Here is a 15,877-nt window from a genome sequence, read left to right as displayed (position 1 = left end):
CCCGCCCGCAGCCCTGGCTTCTGAGAGGAAAGCAGGGGCTCGGGGAAGGTGCACAGCACGGCCCTCCCTCAGCCCACAGATTTCAGACGCCGACCAGGTCGCCGGTTCTGCTCGCCTCCCTCTGAAAAGCGCCTGATGAAAATGCACACGCACGTGGATCTGGCCCTTTGCTGCCCGGCATTGCATCCATCTTTCCTGGAAATGTGTTTCCAGCTTGTGCAGCAGAGGGAAGAAGGACCCAGCGGCACTGTGACACGTGTGTCCCCTTGCACCCCAAGACGGGGTTCTCAAATGGCAGCAGCACCCTGATTTCAGAGCAGGTGGCACATTCTTCCAGGGCAAGGGGTGCCTGGCTGCAGAAAGGACTCGGTGTGGAGCCTGGTCCCCTGGCACAGAACCCCAGCGGAAGGCCGCTGTGCTGGGGGGAAGTGGGGAGGTGGGCAGGTGCAGAGTGCCCAGGCCGGGCGGGTGGAGAGGCCTGGGCGTGAGCTCTGGACTCCCCAGGTTTGCAGCCTGGATGTGGGTCTCAAGGCCAGAACAGATCACAAGAGTCCTTCCCAGGACCCTCCAGGGAGGGGCAGCTGCCGCCTGGGAAACCCCGTTTAATTGAGTAAAAGGATGGGCTGTTTCAGCCCCTGGTGGCAGGCGGTGGACTCCAGGCGCTGGCCCCGTGTGGAAGTCAGCTGGGACCTGGGCGCAGGGCAGCCGCCTCACCTGCCGCCTGACGTTTGCCAACTTGCCTCTAGTGCCATTAGCCCGCTGAACCAGGATGATGTTTCAATTTAGAGTCGAAGAGGCTCATTGTCTGGGAGCGGGCTGCCTGCCGGTTTGCTCTCTCCTCCCGCCTGTCCTCTCTTGGACCCGGCGGCGGCAGGGCTCACCGGCCAAGTGAGCTGTTAGTGTCCCTGGACTGCGCCTGGCAGGTTTCCACCTTCCCAGGAACGGCAGCAGGTTTGCAGGGGGAGGATCCAGGCTCTCGAAACGCAGGCCGGGCACCTTGACCTTCAGAGTCCCGGTGAGTCTGCCTTGGTGGGTGAGCAGCGGGGCACCGTTGTCACCGGAGACCATGAGAGAGAGAGAGACGTGTAGCCTTGCGCTTTCTCTCTGTGAGCAGGGGCGTGCAGATAAGGGCTTTCCCAGGCTCCCCAGCCGGAGAGGTAGACCCGGGTGAAGACACGGGCTGCCCAATGCTGAGGCCTGGCTGGCGGGCATCCTGGCTAAGTGACACTCAGCTGATGCAGGCGTGAGGCCACCACGCTCCACGGCTTTCCACCATGGCTGGATCTCCAGCCTTCTCTCTGCCCTCCTGTTCTCGGTGCTCTGACCATGCTGGCGTCTGTTTTGTTTCTGGAACCCTCGTTTCGAGGCCAGGCTGCCGCACTTGCTATTTATTTCTCCTTTCTGGACAGGAGCTCTCTGCCCAGAAGGTTCCATCGGGACACTTAGCTGAGGCCTGGCCCCTCAGAGAGGCCTCCCCTGACCGCCGGCCCTCCCAGCAGCCCCCAGTTTCTCCCACGGGTCCCGATTTCCTTCCATCATCCTTGTTTTGTCTGCTTTTTGTTTGTTTGCTTGCTTTCTACTTGTTCTGCCCCCAGAGGCCACGTCTCTCTTATTATCTGCTGGCTCCCTAGTGCCTAGAGCTGGGCCTGGGTGGGGAGCTGTTTTGAATAAATAGGTATTAAATGACTAACCTACGGAAGCAATGAGCTTCTCTCTGGAGTCGGGCAGAAATGCTCCATGACGCAGGCAATCCCCTTTCCCACCTCCAAGTGCTGAGGACACACGCTGCAGAGGGAGGGGTGGTGTGAATGGATTCTGCTTCTCATTCACAGGGTGCTTCCCAGAGAGGCATTTATGACGCCGCCCCTGGGGGCAGCTTGGCAGCTGGCTGGCGGGGACCACATGGTCCAGCCCTGGGGAGCACCGTCCCCCGGCTTCTCTGCGAATCAGGCCCCTGCAGTGGCGCTCCTCGGAGCCGATCTGATCTTAGACCAGGGCTCATGGTGGGCAGGCCAGTTAGAGCAGAGGCCGACTGAGGCTCTGGCCCCGGGGTGTCGGATCCTCTCCTGGAGTGGGACAGCTGGGGGGACAGGTCCAGAGTGAGGAAGGTTGGAGACCCAGCGGAGCCAGTGAGGGCGCCCAGGATGGGAGATCTGAATGGGCGGTGGGGAAGGTTTGTCAGCAGGTGATGGGCCCTGGCCCCCAGGGTAGAGCTTGGAGAGGAGACCTGCCAGGTGGAGGCGGGACCACCTCTGGGGCGGGACCACCTCTGGGGCGGGACCACCTGGGGGGGCTGGGGCAGGATGTCAGGCAGGGAACCGGATTGTCAGGACTGGGACCCGGCAGGGTGTGACCCAGACTTGTTGGGGCCCAGAGCTGGGACCAGTCTGAGACAGCAGGGTAGAGAAACCTGCCCGTGCATCAAGGGAAGGAGACCAGAAGGGCTGGGACTCAGGACGCAGGAAGGTGCGGGGAGAGCTGATCACAACTGAGGACTGTATGGAGAGGGGACCGAAAACATCTGATCATCTAATAAATCACAATCGTTTTCCACTTAATGAACATGTATTTCATTACACGGTTTTGGGATGGTGTGTCAGAAGAATACATACCACCTCTCTCTCTCTGTCTCTCTCTCCCTCCTTTGCAATGAACAATTTTTACATAATGACACAGAAGGAAGGATTTCTAAGTCTGCTTTCTGCTCCAGTCTCCTGGTGTGTGGTCTCTCAGGCAGAAACCCTGGCACAACTAGAATTCTCTTCCTGCCATCAGTGCCCCCTCCCTTCCTTTGGATTTAGGCAGGGACGCATGAGGCCAGACATGTCAGAGACGATCAGTAGCAAGTGTCACGAAAATTGGTCCAAAGTGATTGTAAATATGGCTGGTGCCAGGAGTTCAAGGGGGAGGGCCGGACGAGTAGGTGGAAAACGGGGGATTTAGGGCAACGAAACTATCCCGTGTGATAATGTGGGATCCATGTCATTATATGTATGTCAAACCCCACGGAATGTGCAACACAGACTAAAGCCTCAACCAGAGGCTTCCCTTCACAATAATGTATCAGTATTGGATCGCCAGTTGTAACAAATGTGCCACACTAAGGCAAGGTGTTAATAACAGGAGACTCTGGGGGCGTGGGGTAGAGAACTGAAGGGGTAATATGAAAACTTTCTATAAACTAAAACTCTCCCCTCCCCAAAGAGTCTGTTAATTTTTTAAAAAATATCTGAAAAACAAAGGCAGCTCGTGCCACAATGAGCAATCTGGATGAGACGCCACTCAGAAAAGCTCAAAGGGGCCAGAAAGAGAACACATGCACTTTACCTTTTTTGTTATTGTTGTCACTTTTCAATATGAGGGAGAACACACGGTTAGGATGAACTCCGCTCAGGCGAGAAAGCCGCCGCGCGTCTGCAGGATGGCAGTCGTGAGTGATGGATGAGCTTTCCAGGGGGGACAGGTGTCCAACGTCTGAAAAAAAAAAAAACACACAAAAATCACCAAAACAAATATCAGGCTCACCAGAAACTCTATCATCTTTTTGTCTGTTGGGATCTGTCTGTCCCTGGGTGTGAAGTAGACACAAGTTAGACAAGTCTACCTTGCTGGTGTATTCAGAAGACCGTCTTGCGGTTGAGAACCTTTGAAGAAAACTGTGGAAGCGGAAAGCCTGGTGCTCAGTGAAAATCAGCAGAACTTGGTAGTGAAACAAGCGAAGGATGGTGAGGAGTTTTAAGGTTGAGGAGGAAATGGAAAAAAAGGTAGCTATCCTTGAAGGACAAAAACAGGGGGAAATGGAGACGTTTGGACGTTCTTTCTCAGAAAGGAAGAAGTCAGGATATAGCACTGATCAGGCAGTAGGGAGCTTGGTGTCCAGGGCAGGAAAGCTTAGGGGAAGAGAGTGGCCAGACTTTTCGGGCAGAGCCAGATGGGGCAGATAGACCCACCTGAGCACTGTCATAATGTCTGACATGTGTCCTCTATACAGGAGACCCGTGTTCTAGTCCCAACAGTCAAGAATGGGAGCAACCCCAGAGTCCATCAATGAATAAACGAAATGTAGAATATATGTATAGTGAAATATTATTCAGCCCTGAAAAGGAAGGGAATCCTGATACGTGTTACAATGTGGACAAAGCTTGGGAGTATTTTGCTAAGTGGAATGAGCCAGTCAGTAAGAGACGAATACTGCATGATTGCCCTTATTTTACACAAAGTATCTAGAGCAGTGAGAATTCACAGACAGAACGCGGATGGGGGAGAAAGAGGAGTTATTAAGCAGATGGAATTTCAGTCTCAAAGACAAGAAAGTGCTACAGATTGGGTTCACTGATGTGATGTGTATACTTAGAAATGCCTAACATGGTCAATTTTATGTTATGTGTTTTTTAACACAATAAAGAACAAAACCAAAACCAGCCGCGGCCCCCCTCCCACGGGTGGTCACCAGGGAGTGACACAGATGGTGAATTGTTTCCCCGAGTTTGGGTGGAGTTCGGAACTGCCCCCCGGACTTCAGCCCCGCCTTGCTCCGCCTTTCTGTACAAGCACTCCCTGCCTGGCCATCCTTGCCTCCAGCTCAAGGATTCCGAAAAGCACGCCTTCAGCATCCTGCTCTCCGGGTGCCACGGCCCCGCCCGAGTGCCTTGGACTGTGGCAGGGCACCTTTCCTGTCTCGCCCAGCTTCCTGAGGACCCTGCCGTGCGGACACCTGCGGTGAACGTCCCCTCCTGGGCCTCCCGCCCCGGCCTTGGCCAGATGTCTTGCTCGCGTGGCATAAATAGAATTGCAATGTGGCTGTGTGCGGAACCCGGGTCGGCTCTGGACCCCATGCTCTAGAGAATTCGAGGCAGAGCCGCATTTCTATTATCACTTAGTAATTGGAGTTTTGCGGGCTTGGAATTACTGCTAATGGAAAGCAAATGGGCTAAGAATCAAGAAATAAGCACTTGAACAGCCAGCACCACTCAGGAAAGCGAAGAGGCTATTATGCTACTTTCTGTGGATAGAGATCATCATTTGTAGATAGATTTGCAAAAACCCCACCAGCCCGTAGAGACGGTGCCCCACTGGGCTTTCTGGGGCCCTCCCTGCCCGGAGCGGCTAAGTGGCTGCCCACGTGGGAAGCCCGATCTGTGGCGTGATTTTGCGGGAGGGCCAGGACAGGGATTCTGAATTTGCCTTTTACTTTCTCTCCGGTACCCAGACCGCAGAGAAGCTCTCAGAACCCAAAACATGTCCTGACGCTTCCCCCTAGACCTCCTCAGCCCTGTCGCCGGCCACGGCCCACAGAACAGGCAGTGACAGGCCCGGGACGGGGCCACTGGGGGCGAGAAGCCCGGGACAGCGGCTCTTGACTCAAGGAGAGCAAAGTGGCTGTAAAGTGATGCTTCCCGGGGTTTGCTGACCCCCGGGCTCCACGCAGATCTTGCCCTTTCTGCTCCATGGGGTGATGTCAGCCGTCATACATTTACATGAGGGGCCTTTTCTCTGCAGATCACGCCACCCCCTTCCCAGCGGCTAAAAGGCAATTTAATATGCAGAAGTTCTGCTAGAACAGCATTAGGTTATGACATGAGGAAAAATGGAAAAAAAAAACCCAAGCCCAATCTCTGCCCTTCAGGTGTCCTCTGGAGAGAGCGTGCTGCCGGTGGCCAAGGACGGAGGGCGGGTGCTGGTGTCGGAGGGACACTGAGCCAGCTCCACTGTCTGCAGGAGCCCGTCAAGACTCCCATGAGTTCTCACGGTCAAGTTGGTCTGAGGGCTTGCGGGGCTCAGGTGTTCCGCTCCCTGGTGCTGGGGGGTGCTCAGGACACGTCCAGATAGCCTCTGGGTGGGGAGAGAGGAAGGAACCCCAACTCTGCGGCGTCGCCCCTCGGAAAGGTGCCTCCACTCACCAGTGACTTCCTCACTTAGCCATTAAATGTCACTGCAGCCCGTTGGCACAGGGGAGAGAATCTACATCAAGCAGTAAAAAAGGTGATGAAATGAAAGAAGTTGTGAAATGACATTTTTTTTCCAGTGGGTCTGTCATATCTCCTGCATGGAGGAAAATTGCTTTCTGTAAATCTTGGTCCAACAGAACAAAACACCTATTTCTTTCCAGTTGGGGAGAGAGCCGTTCTCATCGGCATAATGAAGGTATTGTAAGCTGTGACTTTTACAAAGTCTGAGGGAAACCAATCTGCAATCTTGACAGATATGATCTTTCCGGGATGTGCTGTGCGTTTACGGTGGCGAGAGACCTCAATTAATTTATGAGTGAGGACAGCAGGATGTGACCCCTTGTGTGTAGTCTAGGTGGAGCCGTCCCTGTCTGAATTTATGTTCTGGTAATTTAAAAAGATTTATATTAAGCTTTTCTTTCATTTTGAGAGTAGATTAAAATTCTAATGGAAACCATTTGTATGCATTTGTTGAATTGAATAGTATTTATGGCTGTGTTAAAAAAATGCTGCAAAATTCTGCCGATAATAAAGTCAGTGAAGCAGGGATAGGCGTAAAAACAGGAAGACAGACTCAATAGAAACCACACTGTATTATACAAGCGTAATGGGGGGAGAAGCCAAGCAGAACGGGGCAGGGATAAGGCCCCCCGAACGGGATAGTTTTCCTTATTTAGTGTAAGGTTTTATAGTCCTTTTATGACTTAAAACCAAATGTAAATTTCGAAATAAGTCAGATTGGTCCGCACAGACCCCGTGGCCATTTGCCCTTTCCTATCGTTCTTGAACTCCGGCCAGTGTCCAGCACGCATGCGCAGGAAAGAAAATCTAAGCAGTGTCTCAGAAAAGGTGCTGATCCAGGCTAAGAAGACGCATCGCTGGGGGAGGCCAGAGGGTGGCGAGTCAGGCGCACATCTGAGCTCAGGTGCGTCGAGAGGCTGGGAAGGTGTCCCCAGCGCGTTCTGGGGAAGACCAGGGACATCCTAGTGCGTGGCTTAATTGGTGTGCCCCAGCACCCATATGGCCACTTGACCAGGGCCTGGATTGGAGGGCGGCTGGGGTCACTTTCACGGGGAAGAGCAAGGTGGTTTGTCAGTGGTCTTTGGTCAGCCTCCTGGGGAAGGAGGGCCAGTGACGCAACGATCTTGGGACACAACCACCCAAGAGGCCAGCATCCGCCCAAAGGCAGCCGGGGCAGGCTCTCTTGTGTCACCTTTCCCAAGGGAGGGAGGTGGGAGGCGGCCCGGGGCCCCTTAGCTTGTCCGAAGGGCAGAGAAGGTTGGCGTTCTGTCCGCATCCATCTCGGAGCCGAGAGAGAGTGGCGTGGGGAAGCGCGGAGTGTCTCAGAAAGGGCAGCCCTGATCGCCTGGTGGAGTCAGGAACGCCAAGGATGATGGTTAACAGCGCTAAGTGAGGAGAAAATGGAAATTTCCCGAGAGCCCGTGCCATCCTGTTCCTGGTTTGTTGTTTATTCTCCGGGTTGTAAGCATGTTCTCTCCCAGAGCTGCCTGGAGGTCATAAAATGCCTTACGATGCATCAGAACAAAACGGAGCACTAGCACATTTGACAGCTGCACAGAGGCATTGCTGCCAACGGGAGCCGGCGTGGAAAATCAGCAGTAGCATCTTAAGAAAGTACTGGCTTTTCCCCCTCAAAACTGCACCAAAGCCAGAAATGGAGGAGTTTGGCTGAGGCATTTTCAGGGGCAAATAACATCCCCTCGCGGCCCAGAGCACAGGCCTTCCCCGTGCGGCCCCGCGAGTCCGATCGGCCTCAGAGGCTGGCTTTTCTATCCCATATGGTGCATGTCCTGTCTGTGAGGCCAGGAAATGCGTCTCTGTGGTCAGCCGTGTGCCCTCGGCACGTAGCACAGTTCCTGGCGCACAGGACATACTTGGAGCCGAACAGTTACGTTCTAGACCCCATGGGAGATACCACACGAGTCAGGTCCCCGCAGCACACAGCCTAGAGGCTTGAGCCAGAGCGGGAAGTAGGAGCCTGAGCTCGGCGTACGTCCTCAGCTGCCGTTTAAGTGACTGGTCACAAGTTTTCAAAATGTACTTTTCTATCAACTGCTCTTCCCCTCCAGTGTTACCGCACAGCTCTAGAGAATTCAGTAGATCTCATTCAAGCCAACCGCCGCAAGTTTTACGTACTCAGTCCTCGTGCGATTGCCGGATCAACCCGAGAAAGCAGATGTCATTATTATCATCTCGTTCGGAGATTAGGAGGCAGCCTCGGGGAGATGTAGGGTCTTGCCCGTGGTCACGTGATTGCTCAGTCGGAGAGGTAGAATTGGGGTTCGCGTTTGAATCTAAGCCCAGTTCTCTCTCATTCTTCACCTGCTCCTTGACTATTCACTGGACATCTGTGCCTGGCGTCGTGCTGAATGGAGGTGGGGAGCGGTCACAGTACATTGACTCTGCCCTAAAGAAGCTCATAAACTATTAGGGAAGGCCCATTTGTACACACAAATTATCACCCAGGACGCAAGCGTTCTGAGAGTGTGATACACGGAGGTACCGTTGGCCCCCACGGGGGTGGGGGGGTAGTAGATGGAGGAAGGGAGGGATACTTGAACTAGTTCTTGGAAAATGAACACTTTGTGCCAGGACAGCCCCAGGGACAGCAAGAGTGGAGGGTCTGCGCTCCATCATCACCTTATCAGTGTGGCTGTCCCAGACCACCCCCTCCAGCCATAAAGCTCAAACTCACTACCCTTGTCCACAGCACTTTCAGCCTCTTTCAGTTTTTTTGTTTTCTACTGAATTCGACACATAAGACACACAACATGTAATAGGCTGGCCTCCCCAAATGTCCACATTCTAATCCTTGGAAGCCGTGAAGATGTGAGCTTCCATGGCAAAACAGACTTTGCAGATGGGATTAACTGAAGGATCTTCCCTCTAAGATGGACAAAGATACGCAGATATTCAAAAAGAGGAGAGGACACTTCAAAGATGGCTTTGAAAATAGAGGAAGCCACTAGAATACAAGAGGCCATCAGTCACCACTAGCTGTTAAGAAAAGCAAGGAACTGGACTCGAGCCTGGAGCCTCCAGAAAAAACCAGTCCTGCCGACTTTAGTCTTCGAAGACTTGTTTCGGATTTCTGGTCTCCGGAACTGTAAGGGAACAGGGCGAGTGTTGCTGTAAGCTCCTAAGTTTGGGGCAATTTGTTACAGCAGCAATAGGTTACTCATCCAGCGCATCTCTGCTTGTGTCCATGTTTATTGACTGTTTGTTTCCATTGGAGGTGAACTCCACGAGGCCTGGACTTGTCTACTGTCTTCACCATTGCCTTCTTAGCGCCTAGGACAGAGTGCTTGCTGGATGAACAAAAACACCGAGGCAGCGCAGGAGGAGGGACCGCTGGGGGAGACCCTGAGGAGTGAAAGGTCATGGCATGCTCTGCAATGGCAGGTGAGCTGAAATGGGGCAAGTGGGGGGCTTGGAGATGTGGGAGGAGCTAATTCTGCAGCATTTACTCTGCAAGGGAAGAGCTGGTGATGGGTTTTCTATAGAATGAGAGCATGATCATATGTGCTTATTGCTTTGTAAGTAGTTTTTGAAGTAATTTTCCCTTTTATTGTGAATAGTTGGTGATACAAAGAAACATGGACAAAAAATAAAAATCACCCATAATCTCATTTCCTATAGTCAACCATTGTTAACCTTCTAAATTTTTTTAATGTTTATTTATTTTTGAGGGAGGGAGAGAGAGAGAGAGAGAGAGAGAGAGAGAGAGGTAGAAACAGAGACAGAGTGTGAGCAGGGGAGGAGCAGAGAGACGAGACACAGAATCCGAAGCAGGCTCCAGGCCCTGAGCTGTCAGCACAGAGCCTGACGCCGGGATCGAACCCACGAACCGCGAGAACATGACCTGAGATGAAGTCGGACACTTAACCTACTGAGCCACCCAGGCACCCCAGCCATTGTTAACATTTTAGTGTGTGTGTGTGTGTGTGTGTGTGTGTGTGTGTGTTTCTTCAAACTTGGGATTATACTTCATATCCTATTTTGGAGCCGGCTTTTTTCCTTTAATGTGAATTTTGCCATGTTATTATTCCTCTAAAAATATGGCATTTAATGACTACATAGTATTCTCTCATACAAAAATACTTAAATTTATTTAAGTGATTGCCTCTAACTGGGCAATTCATTTATTTCCCCAATGATTTATTATTAAAAGTGACAAGAGCAAGGCCTGGCATACAGGGGGCATGTAATATTTGCTGAATGGGTAGATGGATGGATGGATAACTTCGGGACACTGTTGTGCATACACCTATATATCTTGGATTGTTTCCGTAGGAAAAAGATTCTTATAAGTGAGTGTTGGATCAAAGGGTATATTATTCTTTTAAATGGCTTTCAATACGTGTGGCCAGATTGCCTTTCAAAAAGTTTACAAAAAACGACAACCCCACTAGTAACATTTGAGTGCATTATGTCCCTGCTCTGATGGTGGTATTGTCATTTCTTAAGCTCTTGTTTGCATGTTAGAAAAGTTTCCATGAGGACAGGAAGGCAGTAGTTAAGGGGTCTTGTGAAGTTCATGAAGACAATGGCAACAACCTCAATGGTAGACAGGGAGGCTCTCGGAGCCAGGAGGCGGACCTGAGCCCTGTGTCGGATGCAGAATCAATAGGGCTTGATGCAGAAGGTTGAAAGAATGTTAGACGGATCCTCAGGTTTCTGCCCAGGCAGAGTATCGGTTGGGATTCTGTGTTGTCAGGGACAAGAAGCTGCTCTGATTTAGTTAACATGACTTCTTGTGAGGCTGTGGAGCAAACCAGAGTCAGAGCTGAGGCAGAAGTCTCCAGAAACAGCAGGTCCCAGCACCATTCAGGAATCCAAGAAGAAGGGAGGAATGGACGGCACCTCCCCGGGCCCCCACCCGCAGGGCGGGTCTGCTCTTGTGCGGCACTTTCCTTAAGCTTCCAGTTCCACAGAGAAACGTTAATTTGGTCCACTTTGGGTCAAGGATCTATCCTGTGGCCAGAGACACAGGGACCCCTTCACGGACAGCCTACCAGAGGAGGGAGGGTCTATGGTGTCCCAGCAGGGGACCATTTGAATAGATGCCCGGCACCTAAACATTCATGGCGGCCTCTCCGTGCAGGGGTGCACTTGTGGCCGGGTGGACAGAGCTAACCAGAACTCTGCTTCCTATCTTTAACAATCCCTGCTCATATTTCAATCTCTCATGAAACACAGGGATAACTCTTTTCTAAGAAAATGATCAGCTGGGCAGAGAGAGAGAGAGAGAGAGAGAGAGAGAGAGAGAGAGAGAGAAAGAGAAATCCCCCTTCTTGATCTTGTTGAGATCCTGGCTCAAAATATTTAGCCCCGTGCCCTTTGGCTGTCAACAGCCTTTACCCAACCCCGGTTTGGCCGTCTGTCAGCTGACCCCCAATATTTCAAGTTCCCTCCGTCATACCGCAAAGCTGCTTTCAGGGGAGGAGCTGACCCCCCCTCCCCCTCCCTAAGCAGCATTTTTCACAGCTCAGCTTGAATCGGGATGGAGCTGTGTACAATGGAAAACCCTGGCGCAGTGTTGTTGTTGTTGTTTTTTAAGATGTACTTTCTCCACTCCCCCCATTCCTTTTCTTTAGCTCAAAGCAGAGGGGACGTTTGAGCCACAAGATCCAAGAGCCCGGGACACAGAAGTCCTTGCATGGGAAGGGCTGGCTGTCACACAGGAGTGTTATGTGAGTGAGAAATAAAGGTTGAGATCATTACACCATTGAAATGTTGGGGTTCCTTTCTTACTACTGCTAATTACTAACCTTATAAACACCTCTGGACACTTGGTTCTTCCATAAAGAGCTGAGAAGAATTAAATGAGAAATGGGTAAAAGAGTAGCATAATTAAAAAAATTTTTTTAATGTTTATTTTTGAGAGAGCGGGAAAGAGCCGAGTGGTAGCGGGGCGGGGGGGGGCAGGTGGGGGGATGGGGAGCAGAGAGAGAGGGAGACACAGAATCTGAAGCAGGCTCCAGACTCTGAGCTGTCAGCACAGAGCCTGACATGGGGCTCAAACTCACAGACCTCAAGATCATGACCTGAGCCAAAGTCAGAAGCTTAACTCACTGGGCCACCCAGGTGCCCCAAGAGTAGCATATTCTTAAAAACACTGTAAATAATCCCACAGTTCTACTAGATAAGTGCCCAAGAGAAATGAAAACATATATTCACACAAAAACTTTGGTCTGTGGGTTCATAGCTGTGTCATACATAATAGCCCCAAAGTGGAAACAACCCAATGCCCATCCACTGATGAATGGATAAATAAAATGTGGGCTCTCTATATAATACTGTTCAGCAATAAAAAGAAATTAAGTATTGATCCATGCTATAATACGGATAAACCTTGAGAACGCTGTGCTAAGTGAGTGAAGCCAGTTACAGAAGACCACATATCGGAGGAGACCGTTTATAGGAATGTCCAAAAACAGACCAATCTGCAGACAGAAATAGATCAGTGGCTGCCAGGGGTGGGGGGGAGGGGTGGGCGGTTAGGTTGGGAGGAGATGGCGGAGTGACCACTAATGGGCGTGGATTTCTTTTTGGAGTAAGGAAACCGTGAGGAAATGTTCAGAAATTGACGGCAGTGATGTTTGCACTGCTTGGTGGGTAAGCCGGGCTGAAATGTTGGAACAGGTGGCTTACATGGTATGTGACTCTTTCTCACCAGAGCTCATTTTTGTAAAAAGAGAGAAACGTAGGGAATAACCACACAGTGAGGCCGAGGTGAAAACAGCTCACCCAAGTGCCCATGTCCCGAGGACAGCAGAGTCACCTCGGGGCTCAGCTCTCTGTGACTAAGTCCAGTGCCTGCTTCTGTAGAAGGCGAAGACTCTGGCTTCGCAGGAGACCACAGCTTTGTTTCCAAGCCATGTACCAGTATGAGGATCCATGATGAGCCGACCGAAGGCCAGTCCCAGAACGGTTCCAGGGACTGGTGATCTCTGCTGGCACAGGTATTACAAATAAAACGTCAGACCCAGAGACCCTAGGGGAGGCACTGCCAGGTACCGGATGAGTGGAGGTCGGCAATCTCCAGGGGCTCTCGGAAGTGTGTAACCGGGTTAGGGACAGTTGAGCTCAGAGCAGGTCAGACGCCCGTCACAGGCTCTGAACGCAAAACCTTTCTGAAAAGCATAAAGCGCTCTCTGATGTGAGCTATTACTGGGATGTGCAAAAATTATTTCCATTTGAATGGAAAGAGGTGAAACAAACAAACAAAAAGAAGCCAGAAGGCTTTTCCAGGTATTGTACCGTGAATTTGTACTTTGAACGGAGAGGAAGGAAACGGAATCCATAATGACTGATGAGAAATGAACGTATTGTTTACCAGCGGAGATCAAAATCTGGCAAAACTGAGGTGCCTTCATCTGGGGGTCTCTGCTTGCCCCAGTAAATGAATCAGAGACTCTTTAGCCCTCTGCGGTCAAGTGCGCTTGAACCCTGAGCCTCAGCCTCCCTGCTAGGCAGCCTGTGCACCCTGGTTTCTGAAGGTCAGGGCGGCACCCTGTTGAAGACGAGCTTTTGTAGGAGATTTTCTTTTGGGGGGGCACTTGGGTGGTCAGTCGATTCAGTGTCCAACTGGGACTCAGGTCATGATCTCCCGGGTTGTGGGTTCGAGCCCCGCACTGGGCTCCGTGCTGACAGCTTAGAGCCTGGAGCCTGCTTCGGATTCTGTGCCTCCTCTCTGGGCCCCAAGTCAAATGCAGCCCTGACTTCCATGTTCATCGCTCCTGAAAGCTTCCCAAGAAGAATGCCTTCACCAGGGCACCTGGGTGGCTCAGTCTGTTAAGTGTCCAACTTCAGCTCAGGTCATGATCTCACCATCTGTGGGTTGAAGCCCCATGTTGGGCACTGTGCTGACAGCTAGCTCAGAGCCTGGAGCCTGTCTTCGGATTCTGTATCTCCTTCTCTCTCTGACCCTCCCCTGCTAGTGCTGTCTCTCTAAATAAATAAATAAATAAATAAATAAATAAATAAATAAATAAATAACATTAAAGAAAAAAAGAAGAATGACTTCCCCTTGCCCCCTTGTCCAGGAAAAATGAGTTTTCTTATTTCCTCTGGATGGGAGATGGTGGGAATAAAATCGCCATGTTCTAACAGGTAGTTAGTCCGTGTTCCTGGCTGCCCTGATTATTTTATTTATTAATTTTTTTTAAAAAACTGAGTCAGAGAGAAATATTTTATTTTATTTTATTTATTTACTTATTTACCTAGAGAGCACACAAGCAGGGGAGGGCAGAGAGGAGGAGAGACAGAGTCTCAAGCAGGCTCCGCTCCATCTGTGCAGAGCCTGACGTGGGGCTCGAACTCACGAACTGTGAGATCATGAGCTGAGCCTAGATCAAGAGCCGGACACTTAACCAACTCAGCCATCCAGGCGTCCATGAATTATTATTTTTCAAAGTTTATCTATTTAATCTTTTAGTAATCTGTCTATCCAACGTGGGGCTCAAACTCACACCCCTAGGTCAAGAGTTGCTCAGTTTTCTGACTGAACCAGCCAGGTGCCCTGCTCTCAATCATTTTAATCCAGTTCCTCAGCCTGGCATCCTGACTTTCAGAACTCTTCCTTACGGCTTATTTTCTGGAGCAAGCTAGGAGTAAGGTTGGGGTCTCTTCTCTGCAGTGACCTCAGACACTGAAGCCAGCAAAAGCTGTGGAATGGGATTCACACTCCACTTTTGCCATCCTAGGTCCTTGCTGCGATAAACGCCATGCGGTACTCGAGATATTTACAGGAAACCAGGGGCAGTGAGACTAGTTTATTCTAGTGGCTTTTCTAGGACTTGAGTCTGTGCTAGAAGACAGGGCCCCGTGTGCTCAGTCACCAGGTTTGAGCTGGTCCATCTGCTAAATGGAGGACAGGCTTCTCATGCACCGAGACCAGAGTCTTCTCGAGGGCGCTCAGGGTCCTCCGCCTGCCCTCGCGCCGTTTCTCCCGTGTGCGCGCTTATTTTCTCCCCTTAAGCCACTGCAGCCTGCTGTTGTCATAAACGTTTCAAACGTTTTTTTGGAGTGTGGTTTTAAAGCAAGGGTTCTTAATTTTTTTGGAGGGGCCAAGGCACCCCTCTGGCAGTCTATGGACACTTTTGCAGAATAATATATATATATATTTTTTTTGAGAGAGAGAGAGAGAGAAAGTACGCACGCAGCAGAGGAGAGGGGCAGAGAGAGAGGGAGAGAGAATCTCAAGCAAGCTACTCACTGTCAGCCCCCATGTGGGGCTCGATCTGATGAACCGTGAGATCACAACCTGAGCCAACATCAAGAGTCTGCCACTTAACTGACTGAGCCACCCAGGCGCCCTCAGAATAATAGTTTTAAATGTGTAAAATAAAACGCACAGGATTACAATGGAAACTGGTTATATTGTTATACAGTTATCAACAGTTTAAAAAAAAAACTGATTTGTGATAGAGTAAATACTGGTTTTTTAAATTAATGAGTTAGGTAAGGACTCACATAGGTCTAATACTATAATGCTGAAGTAGTGAGAAGGCTAAATAATATTCCAAGATGTGTGGGGCAACTCGGAACAGAATAGAAACATGTGATTTCTGGGGGGAACGAACCACAGCAGCTGACCTGGTGACTCATGTCCACACTGACGGTGAGAGGAAATGCTGTTTTATTTGAAGGTTAGTGACCATGAGGATGTAATTGTTTTCCTACCTGAGCTCTGGGGTCCCCCTGAATTCACGGGCCCTCCTTTTAGCAATGGGAAAGCCCAGCTTGTTTCCTGCTCAAGAATTTTTGGGGCAACAACGAGTTGAGTATTGCTGTTCCTGACCACGTTGATTTCTCCGGTTCATTCTCTGCGCAGCCTCAGAATTCTTTCCTCAGTCTTTTGAACACCTTTCCGTACAAAAAGTTTTGTTTTAATTGTTTAATGT

At 50.7% G+C, this 15,877-nt stretch overlaps 1 long non-coding RNA gene across 1 annotated transcript; it reads left to right on the top strand.

The window, feature by feature from the left end:
- Positions 1-9,208: 9,208 nt before the first annotated feature.
- LOC115306334 lies at positions 9,209-11,697 on the top strand. The gene is made up of 2 exons (XR_003915377.1): positions 9,209-9,371; positions 11,567-11,697. It is a non-coding gene; the product is annotated as an uncharacterized LOC115306334 (long non-coding RNA).
- Positions 11,698-15,877: the final 4,180 nt, after the last annotated feature.

This window comes from Suricata suricatta, chromosome 1 (genome assembly GCF_006229205.1).
Source record: "Suricata suricatta isolate VVHF042 chromosome 1, meerkat_22Aug2017_6uvM2_HiC, whole genome shotgun sequence".
Classification (NCBI taxonomy): domain Eukaryota; kingdom Metazoa; phylum Chordata; class Mammalia; order Carnivora; family Herpestidae; genus Suricata; species Suricata suricatta.
This window is presented reverse-complemented; position numbering and strand designations above follow the sequence as displayed.